The following is an 8,189-nucleotide window of genomic DNA, read 5'->3' as shown; positions in this document are numbered from 1 at the left end:
AAATAGCCCCATGGGCCTACTGACTGGGATCGATCCTAGACCGAGCATGCGTCAGGCAAACACTGAAGTGCTTGGGTCATAGGACTGAACCTCCTCTGCAGATCCACTGTTGTGGTTTTTTCCCATTCTAACAAGTGCCCCAGGACTGGTATTTCAAAGCTTGTGGTATACTCTGACCTATCTGTGGGAGAATGTATATAAAAAATTACTGGCTGCAAATGAACAATGTAGTGGGGTTTTTCTGAAGACTATGTCACGATGACCAAATATTACTGGCTGCAAATGAACAATGTAGTGGGGGGTTTCTGAAGACTATGTCACGATGACCAAATATCTGACATACAATAGTCCAGTGGTAAAGCGCTCACTCGATGTGCGGTCCATTTCCTTTGTGAAATAAATATTGTTTAAACCATGATTAGTCGGTCTGGGATCGATCCCCGTCTTTCTCCTGATGATTAATTAATCAATGTGTTCTAGTGGTTGTCTCTGGGGTGGGATGAAGCCCAGTGGTAAAACACTTGCCTAATGTCTAGGATTGACTGGGCTATTTCTTGGTCAAGCCGGAGCTCCACAAGACATAGCTTACGTATTCTTCAACAATTATTTCTTTTCTATCATTAAACAAAGATTCCTGTCCTTGTTATAAGTATATTTGCATATGGATGCAGAAAATTTAATCAACAACATAAGGGTTAATGGAATAAAACAGAAATTCTTTTTTTTTCTTTTTTTTTAGGGCTGTGTGCGCGTGCGTGCATGCGTGCATGCGTGCATGCTTGTGCATGCCTGCATGCCTGCATGCAAAAAAAAGAAGAAGAAATTACTACTGATACACATGACTATGCATGTATACAAAACTATTTTTGAAAACCATTACCTACTTCCTGCCCCATTCATTCACACACCACACACATACTTAAAATGTTATGTTTTCAAACATTGGTCTGAAGGATGTGTAACTTTGTAAAGTTTCTGGCTGTGAGATTTAAAACATGGTAACCCACACTGTGGGGCACATCTCTGTCTATGACTGACTGAACACAACATTTGTGCTGTGTGGCTGACAGAATGATGTGTTCGTGCATTAAACTTGTAAATTACCCCAACCATCAGTTGCAGCCATATAGTTCGTATTAACAGAATTTGCACATGGTTGAATGCTGAACAGAATTCACAATGCTATATGTTGAGCAGAACTCACAAAGCTAAATTCGGAATACAACTGTTCATGGTACATGTTGAAGTGTGGAAATGTTCTGAGTGAAACCAAAGTGACCATGGATGCCTGGATTGTGTTAGGGAGGTAAGATATCAAACTGGGTGTAGCAGCATGAGCTCTGTATATACAGTGGAACCCATCTAAACCAAACACCCACAGGACAAAGTAAAACATCCAGTTTTAAGGAGTATCCAGTTTAAAGAGGTTTTGTGCTGTACTAATACACATGTATTTAAAAAAGTGACATGGAAAAAATGCTTGAAGCTCTAGTGGCATATGAGCATGTAAATAGTGTACCTGACCCAACATTAAAAAATGTCCAGTTTCAGGGGTATCCGGTTTAATGAGGTTTGTCCTGTACTAATATTTTAAAAAGTTACATTGAAAAATGTCCAGTTTAAGAGGTATCCAGTTAAAGAGGTTCTGTGCTGTACTAATATTTAAAATTAACATTGAAATATGTCTGGTTTCTAAGAATTCTGGTTTACAGAGATTCCAGTTTTGAGGGGTTTCACTGTAATACACAATGTATTCTACAGTTGGAATGAACCAGTTACTGTTGTGTTTTTCTGTACAGCATGCATGCAGTATGTAAAGGCTCAATGTTTAGGACAACACAGCAAGATATTTATTTTGGAAACACGACAAAATGCAAGTCTATTATGCACTCTTACACACATCTCTGCAGGGCACGGTCTAGCTCAATCAGTAAAGCCTGGAAAAGTTTGTTTTGTTTAATGACATTACTAGAGCACATTGATTTTGTTAATCATCAGCTATTGGATGTCAAACATATGGTAATTTTGACACAGTCATAGACAGGAAACCTGCTACATTTTTCCATTAGTAGCAAGGGATCTTTTATATGCACCATCCCACAGACAGCATAGCACATACCACAGCCTTTGATATACCAGACATGGTGTATTGGTTGGAACTAAAAATAGCCCAGTGGGCCCACTGATGGGGATCGATCCCAAACCGACCATGGATCAAGCAATGTGCTTTACAACTGGGCTACATCTCACCTTAGCCTGGAGTGCTTGGGTCAAAGGTTTAAAATTTGTTTCATTTAATGACTTAATGACACCACTAGAGCACAATAATGTGTTAAACGTTGGTTATTGAATGTTTAATATATATATAACAAGTATATATTTGGTAATTCTGACATATAGTCTCAGAGAAAACTTGCTACATTTTGCTATTAGTAGCTAGGGATCTTATTAGCCACACCACAATCAAGTAGACATTAAGCGGGGGGGGGGGGGGGGGGGGAGGGGCTGAGTGAATTCATGGGCGCAAAGCAAAGTTTCTAGAGGGTTCGGGGGTATACTCTTCTGTAACATTTTTATAAGTAGATGTCCTGAAATGCAATTTCCCACATTCTACAAGTACAATTCATCTCTGCCTTAAGATTTACTGCAAATATATGTTTGATTCAGAAGGGGGTGGGACAGGAGGTTAGAGCCTCCCCTGCTCCACCATGCCTGCTTATATATAAATGTACTTTTTCACAGACAGGTTGGCATATAACATGGCCTTTGATATACCAGTGCACGGGTTGGGAAGTGGAAAACCCAGTCAAAGAATGGGTCCACTTAGGTAATTCAATCCTATGATGCAAGCACCTCAAGCCAGCTTCTGTCCCGGGACAAGCCTCTGGCTATCCAGAGACAGACCCCGGGATGGACATGCTCAAAACTCTAGTGGTGTATGAGCATGTAAAAACTATTCACACTCACACTCAAGCCAGCTCTCTAGTGATTGAACTAGATCCCCCCCCCCCCCCCCCCCCACCATTGGATTCCCATTGCTAACCTGCAACTGGTTTATCAAAGGCCATGGCATGTGGTGTCCTGTTTATAGGAAAGTACATATAAAAATTTGTTTACACTGCTATTCTGAATTATGAAATATTTGACATCTGAGAGATAATTATTCATTAATGTACTCTACAGTCTAACTTGATGTATGTTGTAAATATAACCCTACTAGTTATGATTATGATGGAATTTAATCCAGTAGATCCATCAAAGGGATTCATTAACACCACCCTTACATTCAGATTGGCACCATGTATTAACACCATGCAGAGACTATATATATAAACAAAGTATAAGCATTTCATTACACTGGCCTCGGTGGCGTAGTGGTTAGGTCATCGGTCTACAGACTGGTAGGTACTGGGTTCGGTTCCCAGTCGAGGCATGGGATTTTTCATCCAGATACCGACTCCAAACCGCAAGGCTCAATGGGTAGGTGTAAACCACTTGCACCGACCAGTGATCCATAACTGGTTCAACAAACGCCATGGTTTGTGCTATCCTGCCTGTGGGAAGCGAAAAATAAAAGATCCCTTGCTGCTAATCGGAAAGAATAGCCCATGTAGTGGCAACAGCGGGTTTCCTCTCAAAATCTGTGTTGTCCTTAACCATATGTCTGACGCCATATAACCGTAAATAAAATGTGTTGAGTGCGTCGTTAAATAAAACATTTCTTTCTTTCTTTCATTACACTGATTTCAACTTTTGCTTTCTGTGCAATATCCAATTAAGATGTATGTTATCCATGCATTATGTTGTTACTGGTTGCTAACAAAGAAGTTAGTGTGGTAGCCGTAAACCCCCACCAACCCCATAACAACACCACCCCACCCCACCCCACCCCCAGTTGAGCCATTAAAACTGGGTGTTAGCTGCATGGTACCATGATGCAAACCCAATACCTACATGCATCAGCCTTAAGTTCAACAACTTGTAATATAACAATAATGATATATAAGCCTGTAGGAATATTATTTGAAAAAAAGAGAAGGGAGGCAAACAATCCATCTTGGTTGACCTAAAACACAATTTCCTGTCTTGAGAACTAAAGACCAATGTTTTGGATGACAATTTACAGAGGTTTAAAGGTTATTTTTATATATGAGCCGTCACATGGGGAAAACCTACAAAAAACCCATTTGTCTTATTTTTTGGTAAATAACAGGTAATAACCTTACAAAACTAAATCTCAGGTATTTGGGCTCTATCTTAATTATGGTATATCTGGTAAAAATACAGCATTAATGACATCACGTTTTCAAAATCAAAGTAGATGGCGTCAGAATGAAATTTCAACGTTGTTACCTTATTTTAGATTACTTCCCGCCCAATTGATTTGGAACCGGTACTTTGTTCATTTTATTTTTACCCAGTATTTTAAGTTATATACCGTATATCTTCGCCTGTAAGTCGATCTCGGCTATAAGTCGAGTCCCTAATTTCAAGCCCTGAAAACGTATTTTTTTATTGACCCGTTTATAAGTCGACCCATGAAAAACTACTTATAAATATTGAAATATTTCTTATTTTCAGCACATGAGAACAATAATATTTGAACAAAAGAAAATAATTTTACATAAACTTCGGTTTTCACGTTTTGTACATCGCAATATAATCAGACTATTCCAATCAAACTATCATTATTACATAGCATCAAAACGAAATATTCCCTTAGTAGAGAGTGAAAGCTGTTTGACTGTTACTGTATAGTACTGTACAGATGGTTTTGTGCACAGACAACAACTTTATTTATAAACACTGACAACAGATCACTACGATAAAACTGAAAGTATCACGTTTTGCCGCCATATTAATACATGTAAGGAGGATAACTCTGGAAAGTACACTGGTTTGTCTATACACCTATTGCTCTAGATAGTGAACTGCAGAGATCAGTCTATTTTAAGGGAAAGCTCAGTAATATTCATGAAGTTAATCACCGCCAAAACATTGTGTGAACAACCATTAATGCCAGTGACCAGATTTCAAAATAAACTCAGGCAACAGGTAGTTAGTATTGTTTACATTTTTACTATTAGTGATGACTGTTAATTTAACTAAGTGGACTGTTGTCTTGGCATGTGAGTGAGATCGTACGCCTTTTCGCATAACCAAAACCGTTCTAATGCCAAAAAAAATAGGTTATAAAAAATAAATGTGTCAAATTAACATATTTGAGTATAAATACATGGCATACTTCAACAATAAAACTTGTAAAATAATCCCCAAAACAGTAATATTTTTTGGTGAATTTTTTTTACCCTCTTATAAGTCGACCCCCCAAGTTATAAAATAATTTTTGGGTGAAAAAAATTCGACTTATAGGCGAAGATATACGGTATTCCGATTTAATTTTTTTTAAATAACTCGCACATTTTGCACCAATGTTTTTAAATTTTCTGTTACATATTGCACCCCACCCCACTTTATTCAGATTCCTGTATTCACTATGGAGTAATTTCATATTTTGTTGGTGTCATACTGTCAAACGATATCGTTTCATTCTTCGGTTGGTAGTGGGCATGTTGTAACTTGGTACTTGGGGTGGACAAAGGGTCGAATGGTTTTATATTTAGTTTTGTTTGTTGTGACAAGTGTTCTCGCTGCTCCAATTAAGCCAGGCGGCCGGCCCGCTATTGCATTTTGCCGCCCCGCTTTCGTGTTTTGTCGCCCCCTTTATTTTCTCTATCCCTCTTTATTTTCCCGCATCCTACTATATTTTACAGAACCCAGCTACGCTATTTTATATTGGATACTTTTTTTCACACTAAAAAAAAAATTGATCAGTTGGCACACTCGTCATCAAAGAAAACAAGCCACGGTGGAAAAATTTCAGTAGCTTACGACAGTTACCGTAACATAATTTAACACTATTTTAACAACCTCGGTCAATCAGTCTTTTGTGTTCACTAACTTTCATCTGATATTTTGTTCTCAATTGCAGATGTAACTGATGATTTTTAATTCTTTATAAAATATTAGAAAGTTTTTATTTTGGGGGTATCACCACTTATAAAAATAACGGAAGTGGCAGTGTTCATCAAATGAAACTACTTTTTATCGCCTGGCGATATCAGTGCGATAAATTCATTCGATGAAGAAATAAAAAGAACACAGACATGTTATCCCAATTTAGGGGATCACCTTCATTTTTTTAGATATTTTGAAATCTTTATTAAAATAATATTAAAACAAGGGGTATGTCTTTTCACAATCTAATTAAAATTAGTTCCACTATTACATGTGGATCTAACAGCAGCCCATTGGAGCTCATGTCCAGTTGACCTTTGATTCAACCAATCAAAACCTTACTTGCAAAATCATGCCAGTGATTTGAAAAGAATTTGAATACATTCAGGATTATGCTGAGGGTGAATTATGAAGTATGCCGGAAACTAATTGCAATATAAAATTTTATATAAAATTTGTTTCAAGATGATGGTATAGCCATAAAATCTGTTTATACTAGTATACAATCCAGAGTTTATTACTGCACTGTTCCCCCTGTTTTTTCAATGTTGAAATAGACCAGCAAGTTCGCCTATTGCATATATAGTCTCGCCCGATATTTTTAGAATTTGTATGCTCCCGAATAACGCTATAAAAGGCGAAGTATTATAGGTCGATATTTAAATTGTTATTTATAGATGAAATGTCACCTGGACATGGGAGTCCACGCAATGCTGTTAGATCTACTGGTAGACCCAGTAGAGCTAATTTTAATGAGATTGGTCTTTTCGCAAAGTCGACCAATACCCAATGATAGGCCTACACGTAGCCCAAGTACCTCGGGCTAGCCTACATGTATATGGTAATCATGTTTCCCACCTTTTTTTTTCTTTTTCTCTTCTGGTTTCTTTTTGGGGGGCGGGGTTGGAGGGGGGCTTCCGCCCTCCTTTCATTTTTACCCAGTGAGAATATTATGTAGGCCTACATTTCCTTCTGCTCTTTTTCCATTTCCCTCAACTTCAAAATATGGTCATAAATTTGAGTTTCAGATTATTTTCTAAAAGACAATCCACTGCATCCTTTCTGTGACTTGTGCTAATTGGATCAGGTTCAGTGTCATTCTGCTCACTGGTGTTATCATCAGATAAGTGTTTGATTCTATGTTCAGTATTATGTCAACATCTACTGGACTGTTAAAGTTAAAGTTAGAAAACATTGATTTATTAATCATCGGCTATTGGATGTCAAACATTTGGTAATATTGACCTATAGTCTTAGAAAGGAAACCCGCAACATTTTTCTATTAGTAGCAACGGATGTTTCATATGCACCATCTCACAGACAGGATAGCACATACCATGGCCTTTGATATGCCAGTCATTGTGCACTGGATGGGACGAGAAATAGCCCAATGGCACCACTGACGGGGATCGATCCCAGACATACCGCGCATCAGGCGGACAATTTACCACTGGACTACATCCCGCTCATCATCTAATACAGATACTGTTTCTTCCGTTTCCACTGTTCTTAGTCTTGGTTTTCTATTTTGAATTCTAAAATGTGCCTCAAAGAGTAGGCCTATTTCAGGCTCTTGTAAAATTAAAATATACATCTGTAAGGAAAGAAAACCAACTCCTTCTATACAAATGATGTGAAGTGAGTAAAGTGAACAGATATTATAATAATTTAATAATTATCACACACACGCATGCACGCACATACATACACACACAGCAATAATAATAATAATAAAATTGGTTGAGGGAGAAAAAACCTTTCAAGAATTGATCTACTATATCTCTGCATGTTAATCTCTAGACCAGCTTATGCAATGACATCATGACGTATAATAAAGGTATATAAATGAAACGTTTCTGTTAACGTACCACAATGTGTGTGCAGACGACAGTAAATTTGTTTGCTAACGATGGTAAAATAAATAACTAAAAATGTAGTATTGTTACAGATATATATATATATATATATATATATATATATATATATATATATAGTAGGAAATGATTTAGTTTTCAGTATTTAGATTATAAATAGAAATAGGAGTAGAAATAGTGGTGTTGATTGTAGTTCACAGATGACAGAACAGGTAGACTATGCAACCCGATACGATCCTAATTTGATGTTTGGTCTAACTTATGAATATTGTATATCACTTCTGGAAAAGTTGCTGA

The 8,189-nt window shown here is 37.3% G+C and overlaps 1 protein-coding gene across 3 annotated transcripts in view; it reads left to right on the top strand.

Annotated features, from left to right (window-relative positions):
• The window catches only part of LOC121376526 (tripartite motif-containing protein 2-like), a 104,426-nt gene that overhangs the window by 16,774 nt on the left and 79,463 nt on the right, over positions 1-8,189 (top strand). Inside the window, exon 1 of one of the 3 annotated variants that reach the window (XM_041504432.1) lies at positions 1,179-1,306. The exons of the other annotated variants lie outside the window; for them this stretch is intronic. The gene's annotated coding sequence lies outside the window, so the exon portion shown is untranslated. Of the gene's footprint in view, positions 1-1,178; positions 1,307-8,189 lie in introns of those variants that run through there. 3 annotated transcript variants of the gene reach the window in all.

This window comes from Gigantopelta aegis, chromosome 6 (assembly GCF_016097555.1).
Source record: "Gigantopelta aegis isolate Gae_Host chromosome 6, Gae_host_genome, whole genome shotgun sequence".
Lineage (NCBI taxonomy): Eukaryota > Metazoa > Mollusca > Gastropoda > Neomphalida > Peltospiridae > Gigantopelta > Gigantopelta aegis.
Note: the sequence above shows the minus strand (reverse complement) of the source record. Positions and strands in the feature narration are given on the sequence as shown.